The following is a 20686-nucleotide window of genomic DNA, read 5'->3' as shown; positions in this document are numbered from 1 at the left end:
TCGTGCAATAAAATACAGTGTGTTAGACATCCAAGTAGAAAATGTTGCTGCTTACTCAAAGCAAAACATTTTCCATCACATCTTCCTTTTGGGACGAAAGGGGGGAAGATGTTTTGCTCATCTTGATATGTTTATCAATTTGAAACAGAACCAAATGTTCCAAGTTTATATTTTCTAGCTCCTTAGAAATTATGGAATTCCTTGCTTCATAAAATTCTTCCTCTCTTGTCACTGAAAATATACAATGCAATAAAAAATAAATAAAAACTATATTAAAGTCATGTATTCCTCTACTGAAAAAAACTGATAAGCCTGTGTCATTATGTTTTGAAAAATTTTAGCTTATGTGTTGCTTTAAGACAAACTTGGTTGGTTAACCTATTATCTATTTTGCTATTCTTATAAAGAATAAGCTGACAATTATTCCTTCTATGTGCCACCTGATACCTCTCTAAACCTTTCTGAGCAAGTAGCACATGGCTTCTCTTTGGACCCAAACCCAAAGATGGCTAAGAAAACTAAATACAGACAGTCACTATACTTTCCATCCCTTGAGGAAATGCTTATTTCCTTAGTCCTGGGCTTCTCCCCTCTACAGCCATGCATTTCACATAGAGGTTTCCGAGCAGTGAAATGAAATAAGGAATTTCATAATTACCAGCTCTTATGCAAGAACCAGGTAAGGAACCATTTCAGCAAAGCAGAAGGAGCTCGACTGAGGATGAGAAGGCTGAACTGTAGCAATTATTTCAGACTTTGTTTCATTCTTCTCAAGGTTCACACAGAAAAAAGCTCATGAATTTTACAATGCCCTAGAGGCTGGGAGACCCGAAGATTATCAAAGCAAATGTAATGACCAAGGTCTAGCTCAGCTGTCACCAAACGGCAATGTCCAAAGTCAACTAGCTAAATGAAAACCTCAGATTAGCCCCTTTAGTACTAATGGCCCAGGGAGAGCAAGATCTCTCTTAAAAACCAAAAATCAATACTTTGCTGCCAGGTAACAGTGGATCCAACAGGAGAAAGGCCTGGGGAATAATACTTTTCCAAATAAACATCCAGAGTCATCTGGTGTTTACACAAGAATCAAATCTTGACCTGCTCAGAAACACGCCTACAATACCATTCTATCACATCTTCCCTGAAAGATGCATCTTCGGAAAGTGGTGTAATTAGAGATACGTAACTACACAACTCTACATGGGGACACAGTGGTGGTGCGGACCTTCACAGATCTCTGAGTAAGGGGTGAACAACAACTGTTTTTTATTTAGCAAAAGATAGGTGCAGCCTCAATAGTTTGGTGTGCTCCCACCCACCCCCACTCATGTACCCCCTCTCCATATGCTAGGCATTTGCCATTCTATGTGCCAAGCAAGAGGCTCCTGCTCTATCCTATAATCTCACAGGAAATCTAACACCCAAGAGATCCAGGGACTGCAACACCATAAAGGTTAAAAAACACATTCCCCTTATATTTCCCTTGTTATGATGGTTGCATTGCTACACTCAATCCTGGCTTAAGGTATGAAGGCTGCTATGAACAATCAGCCACCCGACTTTCCCCCACTCTGGTGCCAGCAGCATCTATGCCCCAAGCCTGAACTAAATGTTTGTGAGTCTTCCAAAAATAAGGATGAGCTTTGTACCTGAGCTCTCACAAAGACTCATATGGTGGGGATTCATTTATGTTAAACAAGAAAATCTTATTTGGAAAAGACAGGGTCTGAAAAAAGCAAAGAAAGGCTCTCAAGTGCTCAGCAAGGCTTCCGATAAATAAGAGTACATTGAAACAGCTGGAGAGAGGGAGAGCAGTGTGGAAAAAAATTGCATTTCAAAGAGTTGTTTTAAATCCAGAAACAAACAAAACCACATACAAGCCTCAGGTACCACCTAAACAGTAAAAGCTGCCATAGCCTTTGGGGGGAAAGACAGGAGGTCAGAACAATATTATTAATAATTAAGCATGATTTTCCTAGCAAGTTCATTTGTTTGTTTTCTAAACTTAGCCAGTTGCAATCACTCTCTAAAGAAAGGATTCTTTATCCAGGCATGAAGTAAACACAGTGGAGCCACTACAAAAATAAGCAGCCAGAATATAAACCATTAAGAAAAAAACCCTCTGGGGCTAAAAACGGATGCTCTCATTTGGCCTACAAAATTATAGGTTCTGCAGGTGCTCGGAGCCACCAAGGGCTCCGCTGCCAGTGCGCCTTCCTCTGTCCCAAAGCAGCTTGCTCTCCTCCGAAGGAGCTGCGTGATAGGAAATGACAAGGCAGATTTAATATCCAGGTAGTGGATGCGAAGACCACCAAAGTCGTTGCAAACGAACAGATGTAACGCTCAGGCCCAGACGGGAACACGTTGCACAAACAGCTCTGTTTGAAAAGGCACTGCCCTTCACCCCCCCCAAAGAGTTTCCACTGTGTATAGTCCATGACCTTGTTTTATGTTGTTGTTACTGGTTGATAGCTACACTCTGAAAGCGGAATGCATCCAAGTCCTTTAGAATTGGCGATGCTAGACAGCAGGCTTTTCTCAGCATTGGCAGTGCTGACATTGGAGGCTGCACCTCTGTTTTGGGGACCGTGCACTGCCGGACGACGCACAGCCTCCCTGGTCCGTATGCTCTAGATGCCAATAGCACCCAGTTTGTGGAAACAAAAATATCTTTAGACATTGCCAAACGTCCCCCAGGGAGCGAAATCGCCCCTGGTTGAGTCCCTGTGCTAGAGCCATACAACGGGATAACTTGCAAAATGTAGGCACTGAAAAGTACAAGGTAAATCTACTTGCTGCCCTAGATCTACCTTTGTGGTAAAGAGTTACATAAAAAGGAAGAGGCCGGGCCAACATCTAGGCTCCCATTTCTTATAAAGAATATGCACAGATAGGTACGTTTCCACCTCCTTAAAATATTTCTGGAAAGAAATATAAGATGCTGCTAACCATAGTTGCCTCTGGCAAGGGGCTCCCCCGTTCATACTTTGCTACTCTGAATTGTTTGCTATACGAATATACTTCTTTTCAAACATTATGAAAAGAATTTTAATAACTTTGCAGTTTTAAAAGTCTCGCAGTATTTTTTCCGGTATTATTTTTTAGTCAAACGGGATTTTAAATGAGGCTCTCTCATCTATTTGAACCTCCAAAGCCTCAGTTGAGGGGGATGAGTCCAAGAGCTCGAGGCCATCCATCCGTGTCAGCCTTGGTGGGCCCTGGCCTTGAATCCTGTTATCTGCCCCCGCCTGCGTGGAGTGAAATTAGTAGAAAATGTGGGGAGTGCCACACGGGCTCGCCCATGAGTGCTTGCTGGTGGCAGTCTTAGCCCAGAACGAGATCATTAGTACTGACGGACCCAGGCCTCATTAAACACAAATGTTTGCAGCGAGACCTGCCCATTGGTTTGCAGCCATCCATGACCAGAGGCCTGTCACTTCTTGTCTGTGTCCAGGAGTGAGGGTCGACGGTAGGGGGAAAGGGCGTTGCACGTGTTTCCTTGTATTCCTCCAAAACCTTTTGTTGCCTTGTTAGTTTCAGGAGTCCTGCTTCCAACCTCTGGAACCTACTTTAAGGCTGTGTGACGGTTCTTGGTTCTTACTCCCCATCAGAATCACTAAGGAAACAGCAAAATGTAAGGTCTCAGGTCCGTCACGGACTTACTGAACCAGAATCTCCAGGAATGGGGCCTCAGAATCTCTGTTTTAACAAGTTACCAGTTGATTCCGATGATATTTATTGCTTGTTTGTGAATTTCTTTTTTTTTTTCCAGGTTAAAATCAGAATCTCATGCAAAATACAGTGGCTTTCCCAAGTGCTAAAAGATCTAAAGGTGTTCCCAAAAGTCTCTATTGATCATTCTTAAAACAGCTGGGAGAAATTTATTCATAAAAAAAAGTCAATCACCCACAATGTGCCAAGATATGCTTAATATACTCAGTTATAGTAATTATAGTCAATTTGGGCTGATGGCCATGTAGATATTTAATTACTTTATACCCTTTCAGGTCCTTGGGCAAGACAACTAGTTGCTGCCTGAAGTGCCAAGGTGACATCTGACCAGGTTCTCAAAGCACGAAGAGCGTGCAAGGCCCTGAAGTGGGGAAGGGGAGAACAGGACGACCGCAGGGAGAAGGCCAGAATGAATCTGATGCAGAGAAGCATGGAGGGGAATCCAGAGACAAAGTCACAAGTCAGAGTGGTGGTGCGGGCCATTGACCAAGGCAGCCCACCCGCCCCTCAGCTTCATTGCATTGTAGGCCCATTTCTTCTTGGCTCAACGCCCCCGACTCCCTTTTCTTAAAGCACTTACTTTAGGAAACTAACAATTTAAAATCCTTTCTCTGCTCCAATCTTGGCCCAGCCTCTCGCCAGTTTTACAGCCCAGGATTACTTTTCTCCAGGGCCTGGGAGCTATCCTTTTGAAATGAAATCCCCAAGAAAGATCCGGGCCCTGTCTCCCAGTCTCTGTGGGAGGGAGGGACCCTAACTTCAGTGAGCCCGCTCAGCAAACGCAGATGGCCTCCCCCGCAGATGGCTGACCAGCCTTCCCCCTAAAATCCTCCAGTATTTTTCCATTAGCTCTCCACTGCGTAAAATTCTCTGGCTTTTAGTTCCAGTTGGACTTGAGTTCATCCTGTCTCTGATATTGCAGTAGTCTTGAATAAAGTCTTCCTTTCCTGTTCAAATTCTCCAGTGCGATCTTTCTTGAACATCACTGAAGCAACCTGAGCCTGGGAAAAGTTTGTTTCTTACTTGAGCTCAAGGGCACTGGGAAACCAAAGGTGTCTGGGAGCTGAGGGTGCACGGATCTGAGTGGCCCTCTACAAGGGCCATTGGGCTGCTAGTGCGGACATCGTTTGGAAGCAGGGGTTAAACTGGCAAGAGTCAGAGGAATCCTGAGGCCAGTAAGGGAATTATGCCCCAAACAGTCAACAAGGAAAAGGAGGGCTAGAATACTGGGGGTGGAGAAGGGGGGGGGCGGTGCGGGGTAACAGATATTCACAAGATAGAATTTGGTGACTAACTTTAGAGAAGGGATGTGAAAGAAAGGGTAGCATTTACAATGATTCTGAGATTTCCAGCTTAGGAAACACGGTAAATGTATTTATAGACAAAGATAAGGAAATCCAATTACCGAAGAGTCATTAAATGAATACAATCTGCTCTTATGTTACTACAAAGTTATTATTTTCAATGTTTATCACAAATAATTCAGAGTTAATGATCTGGGATTGCTTTCACCTGGCTCGTTGGCTGGTTTTACTCATTCCTCCTCTTCCCACTCAGCATTAAATAATTGGCATCCACTCTCAATAAGCGTTTCTAAAATGTTCTTCAAAATCACTGCCAAGGGGGAGACTGTGTTTTCGGATCGGTGTGTCTCAGATTTATCGCAGGAGTGGGCAGATGTGAGGGAAAGGAGAGTGAGGTTTGGCAACCGCAATGCAGAGGTGCGTCTCATCCTTACTGACTGCCCAGATCAACCGTCCTCCCCCGCCACAAAGCTCCAGCCCTTCTCATCCACAGAAACAAAAAGGCCCAGACACCAAGAGCGGGAATGTGAATGGCGCAAAGTGTTCTGAGACCCAGTGAGCATTCATTTTCCCTGGATTGTGACTTCTGCCACTTCAGAGAGCTTCAGGGCACTGGCTGGAGGCTTCCAGGCCCTGCTTGGCCATGCTGCACTGCAGAACACCATGGTGAGTCAAGTGGGCATATATGGAAAAAGTCTCTTTGTTTCCTGGCACAGACCAGAGGGCTGTGAGCATGGGTGGCTTTCTACCTTGACAGAGTTTGGATAATAAACCCCAAGGAGCCACTAAGCCAACATCAAGCCAAGGCAGGTAGTGCAGCTCCATGCCCAGAGGCGGGAGCCAGGATGGGCAGAGTGGTCTAGGCAGGCCAGAGCCCGCCCGGGCCCAGCGTGGGTCTGGCGTCATGCCTGTGGGAGGCCAGTTCCTCGTGTGGAGCTCCTAAATGCTACAAATGCAGGCAACACTGCAGCTGAACGAATTTTCAGGGTTTTTAAAAATAACACCATTCGGGGCACTAAAACTTCAAAGTCCTTTAACTAACAAAGTTCAACTAATCCTTACAACACCCTGGTGAGCCGGGAAGAAAATAAGTATGAATATCCCCATTTAGGGAGCACAGAGAGAGGTAAGCAGCTTTGCTCGGGGCTACGGGAAGCTCGGTGTTACTCACATCTGGGTCACGACCAAGTCCAGGCAGGGATCCACAGCTGCCCCTCACTCCGCTGACTCAGGCTGCTACTAAAACAGGGAGGGTCAGCAGGGAGTCTGTCATTACTCGGAAGGGAGCTTGTGATTAAATTTTATTTAAAATAAAAGAAGTAGACAATGTTTCTTATTGTAGCTTTAATAATAGTCAATGACAGTAATTCTGCCAAATCAGGAATGTCTGACTTGAGACGCTGGCAGACTCCGCCATCACTGGAACAGAGACGGCAGAGTTGCGACAAAGCTCCCCCCAGGCTGGGGCGGCTGCCCCGGCCTCCTTCCTGCCTGTGGCCCCCCATTCCTCTGCTTTCCTCCACAACCTACAAAGTGTATCATGAGTATTAACCTTTCCTTCGTGTTTGCTTTATTTATCTTCCTTTACCTAAATTATACTCTATTTGGAATATATCTTTATTATTAATAAATTTTGGAGAATACAAAAATGTAAAAAGAAAGTAACAGCCATCAGTGATCTCTTGGCGGTGAATTAGGATTCTGGTAACATGTGGGGGTATGGCCTACCTGTAAATTTTTATGCACGTAAATTTATTTCTATGATATAAAGCTGGGGTTAGTCTATTTTTACCCATGCCCTTGAATATTCAAAATCATGGTTTAAATGGCTACAAAGCTATCCATCAAATGGTGGTAGCTGTTAATTCAGCCGGTCCTCAACGGCTGGACATTTCTGCAGTTCCCATTGCTGCTATCATGACATCACACAAACTTTCTCATAAATCTTTCTGATTATTTTCTCAGGACAAATCTGTGGAAGCTACATCATGGAGTTAATAGATTCACACATATCTGAAGCTTTTCATATACATACTGCCATTGTCCTCCAGACTGTGGTACCAGTTTCCACTTTTACCTGCTCCAAGAGGTTAATTTTTCTATTCTGGTGGGGTTTATGAGTGGCATTGGGTAGCAAGTCACGACTAGGGCATTTGACACAACACCGTGTTTATAGAAAGCTTGGTGGGGTGGCTACGGAAGGCGGCCAGACAATGGAGAAAGCTAATACCTCTCCATCCTTCAAAAGCTACCACCATTCAATAAGCAAGTAAAGAAAACACCTCATGTATAAGGTCCTTGCAAGGAAGGTGTCCCCATTTTACATTTGAGAAAAACGAGGCCGAAAGAGATTATCTAGCTTGTTTATAAGTCATGAGGCCAGGATGCCAGCCCTTGGCCATCTGTCCCATCCGACTGGAATCCAACAAGTCCTGGGGGCTGTGAGCAGGGTGGGTAAGAGGCCCTTGCAGTGAGCTCATGGCTATTTCCCACCCCGCTCTTCTTCAAGCTACCAAGGGCAAAAAGTTTTAAATCCTTGATTCAAAGCAACCTTCTTCCTGCAACGAACTCCCAATGGGCGGGAATGGAAGGAGTGCTTTGGAAAAGGCTTGGGAAGTTGGAATACTTTTATTGAAACCCCAAAGCACAAATGTTTTGGAGGGCAAGCTTTGAGTCAGACAACTGTAGACTTCAGTTCTGACTCTGCAAATTAATGTGTGTTGACCTTGGGCATGCCACCTACAACTCCTCTGCGAACTGAAGATGAATTAAAAGACACAGTGCGCAGAGGGGCTGTCCCCATGTCTGCAACATGGTATATTCTCAAGAAATAGTAACTAATAAGACGGCCATGTTAGGAGAATTCTCACTATTTCAATAAGGTAATGGAAGATGGAGCACAGATTTTTGACTCAGAGAGATAGAGAGAAATCTAGCTTCCACACATAGTAAACTCTACCCACATGAGGTTCCCTGGGCTGCATTACCCAGGCCAGCGTGGTTAGAACAGTTCCAGGACTGCCAGACGCCTTGCCCCTGCACTGATGGCCTCAAGAATTCTACAGCAATTCTGTGCAATGGCTAAGAGCCTGCGACCTGGGGAAACAGATAAAACCAGATTCTACAGCCATCTCTGTCCAACACTACTGTCCAGCACTGAGCACTCAGCCACCCTCCGGGAGCCGGTGTGGAAAGTAAAGATCATGACAGAACCCACCTGCACTGGGAAGTAAAGGAGGCAAGGCTACACTAGCACAAGTTGGGGTGACCACACCTGGCACACACAAAAAAACAAGAAATCTAATGACAGGTATTATGATCCTCCTAAATGTTGTTCACCTGTCTTCCTGGTAGAGTCCCCCCTCCCACACCTGACATAGGCCATTACCATGTGATTTCTCTGGCCAGTGAGATGTAAGTGGAAGGCACCTTCAGTGTCCCTCTGAAGCCTTTGCTAGACAGTGCTCGGTATTACCATGTTCTCTTCACCCCTGCCACGGTGACAGCAATGCTCCAGGTGACAGCAGCCACAGAAGTCAGCCTGCCACTTGAGCAGGGATCACACAGAGCAGTGCCTCTGGCAGCCCTAGACCCACAGGGAGCAAGAATGAGAAGCAGACAGACATTTGTTTAACGTACAGAGATTCGGGGGCTGCTTCTTACGTCATCTGACAATCAAATTGGCGCTGACATTGCTAGGCGTAATTCTTCAGTCTTGTTCAACAGAGCTGGAAAAAAGATCCTAGCTTTTGATCAAAACATTAGTAATTAATAATTATTATGAGGAGAACTTGCTCAATTAGAGGAGGTGGCCCAGAAGAAAAGCTTTTCCAGAGCGCTGGGAAGTTGGAGGCAAGAACTTTGAGAAAGACTCTGCTTTCTCCTCTGGAGAAGGTCTGGGCCTCGGAGAAGCCAGGTTTATCTTAAGAACCAGGAGAACCCAATTCCGTCACATCCACAGACCGCACCCATAAGTGCACAAGAAGGGCAATGTGGGCGCCCTAAGGGTGAACAGGCGTGATGGGGCCTAAAAACAACAGAGCTGACCTCTCAGTTCCTGCAGGAGCCCTGCCTGTGGGTCTCTTAGCGCACTGCCCAGCAGGTCACCTGGAGAGAAATCTGCTGGGATTTAATGAAGTTGCACAGAGACAGAGCAGGTCTGCTCCTGCCCGGGGTGCAGAGCCCTCCTCCCTGAGACTTCCCTGTCACTGCCTGAGTCAGGCAGGGACAGAATGATGTGGCCTCTTCCTACCACCCATAACCACCAGAGAGACAGGAAATGCTTCAGTGCTGGCTTTAGAACTAGCCGTGACTTTGGAAAATTAAGAGACTGTTGCTAAAACAACTAGTTTCTGGTTTGATGAGAATAAGCCAGAGATATTTTTTAAATATCCAAAATATGCAACATAACTCAATTTCATAAGTTACGTGTATTAGGTTGAGGAAGTTTTCTCAACCAATCAGTCTGTATGTATTCCTGTAACAAGATTCGTTAAATACCTAAATACCTAGCTGAATGATACAATTACAAGCAGACATACTCTAAATGCAATGCTCCCTCGTACATCTTTATTTCCAGTTTCACTTGAAGGACAAATGCAGAAAAGTAACAACCTGGTCTTAGTAAAATGATAGGGTGCTCTTACACTGTAAGATCTGTAATGCAAATCATGAAAAATAGCCCTCTACTTTTAATTTACAAAAAAAAAAAAAGAACTATCAACTCATCGCTTTTGTCTCTCAAAATACAGATAGCCAGTTGTGTGTTTTCGAAGGGCATCTGTCCTTTGGGAAATTTTTCTTCCGCTTTTTCTCTAAAAGCTTCACAGTGTTTGGTTTGGTTTTGACTTTTGTTTTCCTTCTATCTGCCTCTTGACATTTTTGAGCATAAACAAGACATCACGTAGTGCTCTGGAAGAGTTTTGTTTTGATTTGATTTTTATTCTTGGATGGCACCCCTTGATAACCTTATGTGACTTAGAAAATCAATGCTGTGCTGTGCAAATAAGGCATAAAATGAGACGTTCCTGCCCTGTGTTGCCCTGAAAGAGCAGAGTTAGTCCTGTTGAGGCTGTATCGTAGTTTTTCCCATACTCTTCTGTAGGCAAGAAGTAATCCTTAGTTCAGTCCGGGGCCACAGCCAAAGGGATTGTCTAACACAGCAGATCCTGAGGGGGAGAAGACAGCAGGGAGGCAAGGGGGTGGAAACAGCCAAAGAAAACTGCATCATAATAATTTTTTATCACTTTTAGATATGTTCTTAATGTTTTCACAGTTCTTTCTTCCTTGTGGAATCTGTATATATCCAATGTAGAAAATTTATCAAAGTATCAAATACAGAAAAAAATCATCACCATTATGATTTTGGTGCATTTCTTTGCAGTCTTTTATCTACTCCTAAATATTTTTATAAAAACATGTTATATAATAATACCTAAATGTACATAGAATTGGTGTTTATTGACTAACTTATGTTTAAGATACATCTCCATGCATATAAAGTAAAAATCCTTTAAAAGCAGGATTTTTAACAACTGCAAAATATTCATGTAATTTATACAGCATTATTTATTAAATCATCTCCTTACTCAGGACCATTCCTTTGCTCTGTATTTTAAGCTGTTCATTTCTTCAGCAGGGGGGAGTCTATTCCCATAATTTACATGAATGATAAAATGCAGCGGGGAAAGAACTGCTAGATCACCCAGTCATGTAAAGGATTTAAAATAACAATCAAAAACGTTAAAAATCTCTTCGTAGGTAGCAGTTCCGTGGTCCATGTTACTTTGACATAGGAGCACTAGAAAGATGGTGGCGTTTCGACATGGGAGGCCCTGGCAAACGCTGTGGGTGGTAAGAGAAAGAAGCTCTCTAGGGTGAACAGTTCACTCCCTCAGGGTTGAATCCTGACCATCCAATTCCTCCGTGGGCAGAAAGGACTTTCTAATGAGTCAGAGCACCTCCTGCACACCTGGCTGAGGCCAAGTTGGAAGATGTCTGAGCCTGAGGGCAAGTTGAAGCCAAAATGTCTGCAAGTTAAAGGAATTCAGAGGGGAAAGCCAGACACACAGGGACACCAGCTGTGATAGACAGGAATCAAGATAGGTAGATAGAATCTAAATAGATAGATGGAAAGGTGAGGGCAGACTTTCCCACCAGGAAACAGCAGTGTGGCTTGAAAAAGACTAAGGTATAAACAGGCATATCGGAGAATCACCTTACCAATTGTTTTAGGACATTCTGGTATTTCACCTGAGAGAGTTTCTAAGTAATTGGGAGAGGACACCCACCAGGTGCTGTGGACTTAATCTTCTTCTACCTCTAGAAGAATCTACCTACTCGATGTGCCCGTCATCTTAGAATCATTTCCGTCATCGAGATGAAAGGACTGCTCCACTGTGCACAGTGGTAGCTCAGCAAAAAGCAGGGCCATCTGCCTCCTTGTCTGCCAGCCCCACCTACCTGTCCTGCCCTCACTCCAGCCAACTCTCATGAGTCACGGGACTCTTAAATGCAGCCAGCTGTTTCCCATCTCATTCTTCTCACCTGCTGGAACACTCCCCTCTTTGTGTATGGCGGGTTCTCTCATTCTTCAGTCTACTTCTAAACATCCTGTCCTCAGAGAGGCTCTTGTGGACAACCTGTCAACCATCTTCACCATGGCTATCTTCACCATGCCCATTTCCTCCACAGCCCTCGTCTTAATTTCAATCACATATTCAAGTCCTTGTTCCTCATTTGTCTGTTTCCTCAACTCTACTGTAAAATGAAAGGGCCACATATGTCTTACTCATCAATATATTCCTGGAGCCTATCACATAGTAAGCTCTCCGTGAATACATTCTCCATTGTGAGCACCTCAGACCTAAAATAACATTTCTTTTATATTTTATAATAATCAAAAAATTTTTTTAGAAATGTGCAGAAAAATAATTCACCTGCATAGTACCAAATGACTTTATTTTTATTTTAACTCAACTGTCTAGAGCAATGAAGTAATTAAGCATCCAAAAGCAGAAAACGGGGTTTGGCCAGTAGGTATAAAAGTTAGACAAAGATCCTCTAACAGCAGGAGAAACAACTCATCATATTTGTGTTTTCACCACCAAGAAGGGCAGCCAGCCATTACCAGGTGCTCAGTAAACAGATGCTCATGTATTTTCCATGAAAAGGTTTTCCATTTTAAATGAACATATAGTTGCGATCTCTAAAACAGAATCATCCAAAATGAAAACAAAACTTCCCTTCCTTCCCGAGAATCCAACTCATCGGATGGGGGTGGCCGACAAGCACAGGTTGGTGGGGGTTCTTCCAAACACTTTGCGTGTACTGACGACCAACTGCACAGACACAAGGGACGGCACGTGCTGTTGTGCGATCAGCTTCATTCGCTCAATGCACCATAGATGTTTCCCGGTTTGCAAAAACAGATATGCTCCATTCCTTTTAACGGACTACAGAAATGATCCCTGAAAGCACAGTCTTGCTCCATTCCTTTTAAGGACAATGTGTTACTCCTTATTTTATTTAACCAGGTCTCTTCTTGAGGACATTTAGGTTTTTTGCACTACTAAAAACACAAAGAAACTAAACACCTTCTACCATTGCACAATTAGGTGATAATAAATACAGGATAAATTCCTAGACATGGACTTGCCAGGTCAATTAATGCGACAGATACTTCCTAAGCCTCCATCAGCGCTTGCACGCCTTGGGGATTTCCATTCTTATTTAACCTTTGCCAATCTGAAAGGTGAAAATCAGTTGCTAATTTACATTTCCTGAATTATGAACAGCTTTCCACACTGTTAGCTGCTTTTTGAATTTCCTTTCTCACTACTGAAGACTAAATGACGCCTCCGTGCCAAGCAAGGTGCTAAGCACTTGAGAGGGACTTTCCAACAGTCGGAATTCCAGGCCCCTGAGAGCCCCAAACACTCTGTGCTCTGCCTCTCCAGCTGAATCAGTCTAACTGGTCCACAACCTTCGCCAAGCTCCTCATTACTTTTAAATGTGTGCTTGTGATTTCAGCAGTTACAACTCTCCATTATCCTTTGTCATAACTTTTAGTAAGATACCATACTACAACTTTCAGAAATAAAAACACCTGCTCTCCTTGGAGTAACAGCGCTGCTTCTCTTCCCGCTGGTACAGAGGGAGGGCACAGAGGAGGGGGCATGGGACGGGCACCGGCTCTGCAGCGAGCGTGTCAGCTGGGGGTGCCAGGCACGCCACTTGCCATTGCTGAGCCTCGGTTTCCTCGTGCCTGACACGAATCTTCTAGGAATGTGAATAAAGTGCAATCATTAATCGAAGTGATCATTATTAACAATATGCAGCAGGGTTTCCTCTGTCAGATCCCTATTCCAGCATCATTTCTCACTGTCCAGCAAAAATACAGCATGAGAGTAGTATCTGTTCCCACCACGACTCATGACTAGTCTATTCTTCCTGAGGGGCACCTCAGGCTGGGAGTCACCCTGGAGGTGGCCGGTCCCCACTAACATGGCCTCCACAGGCGTCGGGGTGATGGTCTTCAGCTCACTCAACACTGTTGCCCCTCACTAGCATGGAGCCTGATTGGCGCTCACAAAATACCTCTCAACTGAAAGAATGGACAAGGTGCCCACCCAGGCGTCTCCCTAACAAGTGCTCATTTTTTTTTCTCTTTAGAATCTGTTTAAACCAGAGTTTTGCCACCACAGCACTGCTAACGTCTGGGGTCAGATCATTCTCTGTCGGGGGCGCCCTGTGCACGGCAGGATGTTTAGGAGCACCCCTGTCCTGTACCCACTGGACACCACCAGCAGACACACACGCCAAGTTGGGACCACTGCAATGGTCCTCAGACATTGCCAAATGTCCCCTGAGAGGCAAAACTCACCACCAGTTAAGAACTCCTAGTTTCGGCCATAGAAAAACAAAACAAATTTATTTTTGTCTATTAAAAAATTACAATGCTAAAAAAATCACTTCATTTTTACAATCCTCCTGAACCCCAAGCTGTTTTGAAAGTTTAATAATATAAGCCCTAAGTGAGCAAAATAAGTCTCCGGGCTCCTTACATGGGATAGGGGAATATTCACTGCCCGAGGCAAATCAGCCATTAGCTGCTGCTGGTCAGGAGGGGCACCCAGGCTGCAGGCAATGAAATCTTGGGGTTATTTATTTAGCCAATTAGAGTTGTTTTGGGTGGCAACCGTGCTTTTGTGAGTATGATAAGCCATGTGTATTCTTCAATTAATCAAGAAGACTGTACACCACAAATCGGCTCTTACTGCCTCTCGGAGGGAAGAGTGCGGTACCCGTGGCCCTCCAGCCTGCGGAGAAGGGAAACCAGCCCAGCTCCTGACAGCGGCATAACTTACCCGCCGTGCGTGGAAGAGACAGCAGCATGAGAAGTGTGTAAATCAGAGGTGTCAGCTGCAGCCTTCACTGCTCAACTCCTTCATAACTTTCTAGACTCAATCCAGGGCAAGACAAGGATGAATCACGCCAGGGAAATTTAGATCCATGGACCCGTAGGCAGCCACAGTTTATTACTGTCAGTGAAGGTCCTACCTGAACCACTAAGAGACTGGAGAACCTGTTACAAAATATCTGTCCGGTGTCCTTAATGCCGCATCACTCATGTTTACACTTAGCTGACAATTTAGGGTACAAGAAGTATGGTCTGCGAAGTGGTTTTTTTTTTGAGGGGCTTACTTTGTTTGGTCCAGGTCACAATGAGGAGCACATTGCTTTCCACTTCTAGTTGACAATTCAGACAGAGTCATCTCTGAGCCCTCAAACTATGACGAACAAACTGGGGGACAAAATACCATCACTAACAACACTACAAACCTACCGAATTCTGTTCATTATGACAAACTATTGGAAATTCTAGAGATTTCTGCTTCAACTGTTAGAGATTTGATTCCTTTTCTTTTGGTTTTTTTAGCCACTTAACAACCTTAGCTCTTCTATTTCTAGTCTATATTTCACATCCTTTGCCTTTTTCTCTCTCCTTTTCCACGCTTTGGTTCCACTCATTGGTTTGGAGGCCCAATATAATAACAACAGAGATGCCAGAAAGCCCTGAGGTACCGCAGAAGGCCAACTCATAGAGACGAGGCCACCAACTGACGACCACTGACAAAATTCCCGTCAGAAGATGTGCTTGTCATTGACTTGTCTTCCGATCTGAACAAAGAGCAGAGCCATCCCCAGGGAAGATTTCTAACTCACAGGCCCATCTATGTCAGCCACCCTGGCAATGCCAGGTCCATCCACTGCCCCTGATGGAGGCACAATGTGGAAATCACATCTCCGAACCATTTTTTTTTGCGCTGAAATTGAACTAATGGTTCAGTAAACAAAGCATAAAGAGTCTCTCTGCTCCCCCATGAAATGTCACTGACCTCAAAAATTGTATTTGTCAACCTGACACTTTTCTTTGGTCTTTCAACATGCCTTTGGTTGTGGTCACCAAGGCCAGTGGCGTACATAGGGATGCAGATGATAGCGCTGTGACTTGTGGGCTGAATGAGGTTGTACATTCCCTCCACTTGAATTATGGATTTGTCTGACCCCGGAGAAGATGCAGATTACTGCCATGTCTTCACAGGGCACCAAGGAAAAATACACTACCAGTTCAACACAGCTCAGGGACCTTACATCAGGAGCCATCCAATGAGAGTAGCAGCTCACAGCAATGGCACTCACTCAGGGCAAATACACTTTGATGGAGGAAAATGAGAAAAATCAAGAGCACAAGATATTACCCAGGCGGGTATCTATAGAGGTCAGCATTGTGGGTGGGAGGCAGATGGGAGGTAAACAGCCCTTGTGGGCATCCCGTAACAAGTAACATGGATACAGGGCACTGGAAGGGCATCCAGTGGTATACAGGTCAATGTTTAATTATCGGCTTTCCAGAGAGCCCTGATTTGTGGTGTTTGCCAATTTCCGTAGTGTAAATGCTCCCACCACAGCCAGCTTGTCACTGAACGTGGAGATGGGAAGTAGTGCATCCAGCGGGCTCTCAGGAGGTGAGGGCCAACTCCAGCACTGAAAACCACTAGCCAAAGAAGTGGAATCAAAAAGGCTCAGGTTTGCGGACTTGCTCTGTGGAAGCTTCCCTCCTGACCCACTGGGCTGGTGATCATTTATTCTAGGAAAGTAAATAGGTCTTCTTTCCTTTTACTCTCTCCATTTGCCTTTATAGCATTCGTAGGGATTTTAAAACTCATAAACAGCACATATTAACTCCCATCCAAATCTCAGAGGACTGCAGATTTTTTCCTGTTGGATCCTACAGTATAAAATTCCGGATGAAATTATCGTGCCACCTATTTGGCTTCAGAAGCACTTTACTTATGAAGAGATTTCCTGCGAATGGCATTTATTGACAAAGGCTTCTCACTGTCTAATTCTGGGTCTCTTTACCTTCCCTCCATCACCCCCTCTCTTCCACCGTATTCTCTCTCTTCTGGGCTCCCTCCATGTCTTCTCCATCCCTCTCTCCACATCACTGTCTCTAGAAATTTCCCTCCCTTCTGTCCCTTTCCCCTTCCTCCACCTCCTCCTTCCCCTCCCGCCCCATCTTACCCCTCCATCTCTCTCTCTCTCTCTCTCTCTATCTATCTATCTATCTGTCTCTAGCTCTAGCTCTAGCTCTGACTCTCGCTCTCACTCTTCTCTCAACTTCCAAATATGGCAAAGGCTTCTGCTCCTATCTTTGTAAAATACCTGGGAACCCAGGTGATCATGTTTAACAGTGACATACCAGACTACAGAGCTAATGGGAACCAGTACATGAATAGAAACACAGCAAATACCACCCATAACAAAAGCATGAGCAAAGCTCTAAGTGCCTAAAAAGCACATATTACCCTTATTTAATATATGTACCAAACCAAGCACAGCATGACAAAAAGAATGGACAGACAGGGGAGTAAATTACTAACCACTTAAAGGTAGCTTAAAATGCTGCCATAAAAATCCTGAGTGTTATTTCTCTTTATTTTCTGGTTTACCCTTGCCCAGGTATGTACTCCTCAAGTCCTTAGATTATATTCTTATATATCAAAAGGTTTGGAAGAAAAAAGCAAATCAGATCAAAAAGCTTAAATTACAAAATGAGTGCACTTTAAAATAATAAATACTCAAAGACTTAATGGGGAGGAGGGCAAAGCAGCTGTGAGGGATTAGACAAAGAATAAAAAACCTATTAAAGATATAGATAATGTCAAGGTCAATTACTTTGTTCCGCTCGGCACAGGCAGCATGGCCCACATGTGCATACACAGATACGAAGTCAAATGACTCTAAACGTGGTAATTCCTGGGAGCTAATTCTCTACTCGCAGAATCATTCTGCAATGCAGGGGTCTCAGGAAGAACCAAATCAAAATTCTGTCACCTGAGAATAACAATGAAAGGAGAAAATGAATTGGTGACAGCCACAGATATTTTTTCCAGAGGAAAAAGGAATGGATTTCCAACTTGAAACCATTAAAATGTACGCCATTTTACAAATGACCTCATTGCAAAGATTAAGGCAAAACATGATCCTCTGTTACATAAAAATGAAAGCTTTGTTTATAGTTCTTACAACCATTTCACAAATATGTCAACAATAATTAGTCGCCAACATTATTTCATTGACCTCCCGCAGTCAGGAAAATATTAAACATTCCTTACATGATCCCTTTGTTTTAACACACTGGTTCTTATTCAGCATGTCATCAGGAGGCTGTATGCAAATAGCTAGTTAGCTAGCTGTCACAGTCAACATTCAACATCTTTGAAGTTAATGATACTCAATTGAAACACCAGAAGAACTGTAATTAAAGAGCATGTTTTGATAATACTTCTGAAGAGTTATTTTACGTCTCAAGCTAACGACTAGCTATAACTCAGTAGACTATGGTATCACATTCGAAGTGTTCTTCATCCTTAGTTTCAGTATATGTATTGTCAGAAATTAATTTAGTCACTGTTAAGCATTATTTGGATCATTCATATTTATTGCTATGGCCTGAGTGTTAATGTGTCCCTTCAATTTCCCGTGTTGAAGCCTAAACCCAGGGGATAGTATTGGGAGGTGAGACCTTGGATCATATCAGTGAGCCTTCAGGATTGGGATTAGTGCCCTTATAATAAGGGCTGTAGAAAGCTCCCTCTCCCCTGCCACCCCATAAGAACACAATGAAGAGATGCTGTCTATGAACCAGAACTCGGGCTTCCACCAGACCCTGCATCTGCCACCACCTTGATCTTGGAATTCCCAGCCTCTAGAATTGTGAGAAGTAAGTTTCTGTTGTTTATAAGCCACCTGCATGTGGCCTTTTGTTACAGTAGCCTGAAATGACTATGGCAATTATAAAGTTGGAGTTAAGAAAACACCTGACCTATACGACGTGGGTTGGTCTCACTTACAACTAGCATTTAACTGGATCCAGTCCTCAAACTCCTGTTTCGCATCCCTGCGGTGTGAGTCATTGTCTCCTCCGTGTCCACTCCCATCACACACACACCTGTAGAGTGAGTGCGGTTCTGTACTCCAGACACCAAGCGTGGGATGGCCAGACTGAGCAAATAAAAATACAGCATTTGTCACTGAATTTAAATTGCACGTAAACATCAGCCTCCTAGGTTAAATGTAAATGTCAGATAAACAGTGGGTACTTCTATTTTTTTAGAGTAAGTACAAAACAGATTTATGCTAACACAGTCATGCACTGTTTATCTCAAGTTCCGATTCAAATAGGCAGCCCAGCATTTTATCTGGCAACCCTGCCAGGGGGCCCTGCGTGAACTCCCGTGTCCTGTCCCTGGGTGGGAACAAGATGGCCGTCGGAGCACATGTAGCTGCCTCTTCTTCCCATCCTCAGGGCCTGCAAATGACAAAGAGGATGTGTGCACTTAAAAATAAAATGTTCACAAATTGCTATAAGTCAGCAACAAAGTGCCATGTGGGCCGCAAACCGTGAGGAATCTCTGAGAGACCGGAAGGAGATCGCCTCCCCTGCACAGAAAATCACAGCCTCCAATACGAACTAAAAAGATCCCTAGAAAACACAGTTGTGCCTCGAGGGCTGCTCCAAGTTCAGAAGCAACAGATGCACTGACAAGAGAAACTAAAGCCACGGAGATTCACTAGGAAGCCCCATGGGGTCAAGCAGCAGGGGTGTCTGCTTTCACAATGAAACTACCAGGGTGAGTACTTGGGCTAAAGAGGGAGGGAGCTGCCTGAACCTACTAGGGACACAGCAGGCACTGGAAAATGAGAACCTCCTATACACAGAGCCCTGTCAGCCTCAGGCAATGAACTCCAACCAAAGAAAGCAAAATTACAAACCCTGAACAGGAGAATTAAAGATTCTCAAGATGATCTGATGACCAAAAACCTTAGGAAAACCAGTATCAAGATAAAGAGGCACCAAACAGTTATATGCACCCTATACATTCTTTTAAGTCTTAGATAGTTTTGTATTTTTGCTGCCATCAAGAATGGAATCACATTATGTCATTATATAGCAACCAATTATTGCTAGTAAACAGAAAATTGTTGGCTTTTGCATATTTATTTTGAAAGTTTAACTTAAGTTCTTATTTCTTCTAATACTTATAACTGATTATCTTGTGTTTTGTGGGGGCCAAAATGTAGAATTTAATATTTTCCATTTCAACATTCATCTTTCCCTGTGTCCCTTTTTATCCGGTATCACTGCACAAAATTTCCAGGATAGCATTAAATCACACTGGGTAGTCAGCATCCTTATCTTTTCCCCCCTTTACCATGAGGAAACTGGTTATCCCCCACGTTTCTCTCAGGGTCTACAGCAGTCTGTGTTCTGCATCGGTACTGCAGGAAACACTCAGCCAGTGCTCACCTGGGCGGCCCCCCATCCCCGCCTCGCTTGAATCACCCACCCATTCCTCCTCCCTGAGGTGAAATCTGCACAAATCCTTCCTCACGTGAACGGAGCTGAAGTCGGAATAACCATGCATCTGGATCACACCACTGGACATTTCACAACTTGCCAGATGTATAACACGTGGCACTCATAAAACAACTCCAGACACAACACACACTGCCTTTCACAGGTAATTTGCTTGTGAAGGACCACTGTGGCCTGCCATGTTCTAATGTCACGACATTCTGCTATTTGCCTGTGCCTGTGTTATCCACTACTGCCCTCAGGTCAGGAAAACTAACCATGTGTCTACTGAACACCAGCCTCTGCGTAAGGTGTGTGCCTGCCACACACCTGCATAAGAGGCTGTCCTCAGGTTAACCAGTTGCTAAATTGATGTGTCCTATAACCTAATGCTGTATGTCCCCAGAACTCAAGTCTTTCCTTATAATTGCTTGCTCTCTTCTAGAATAAAATTTTCCCATTCTAGGGAGTCTTTTTCTGAAAACAGAGAGATGGTAGGTTTATTTGAAATCTACCATCGGAAACAAACCATGCAGTACAGTAACTAGGATGTGAGTGCCTAAAGGTCAGTGAACAGATCTTTATCATTGTACTCTTGAGATTGTTCATACTCAATACCCAGCATACTTGAATAAAATATTGAAATAAATATGGAAAGTAAAAATAAAAAAAATCTACCATCGTATTTAAAAAATTTTATTCTTTTGCACTTTAAGTCAACACA

At 44.0% G+C, this 20686-nt stretch overlaps 1 protein-coding gene across 3 annotated transcripts in view; it reads right to left on the bottom strand.

The window, feature by feature from the left end:
- Positions 1–20686, bottom strand: part of SEMA5A (semaphorin 5A) — a 439222-nt gene that overhangs the window by 356539 nt on the left and 61997 nt on the right. Inside the window, exon 1 of one of the 3 annotated variants that reach the window (XM_036020274.1) lies at positions 6208–6251. The exons of the other annotated variants lie outside the window; for them this stretch is intronic. The gene's annotated coding sequence lies outside the window, so the exon portion shown is untranslated. Of the gene's footprint in view, positions 1–6207; positions 6252–20686 lie in introns of those variants that run through there. 3 annotated transcript variants of the gene reach the window in all.

Source organism: Phyllostomus discolor, chromosome 3 (genome assembly GCF_004126475.2).
Source record: "Phyllostomus discolor isolate MPI-MPIP mPhyDis1 chromosome 3, mPhyDis1.pri.v3, whole genome shotgun sequence".
Lineage (NCBI taxonomy): Eukaryota > Metazoa > Chordata > Mammalia > Chiroptera > Phyllostomidae > Phyllostomus > Phyllostomus discolor.
The sequence above is the reverse complement of the archived record's forward strand: the minus strand, read 5'-3'. Positions and strand labels throughout refer to the sequence as shown.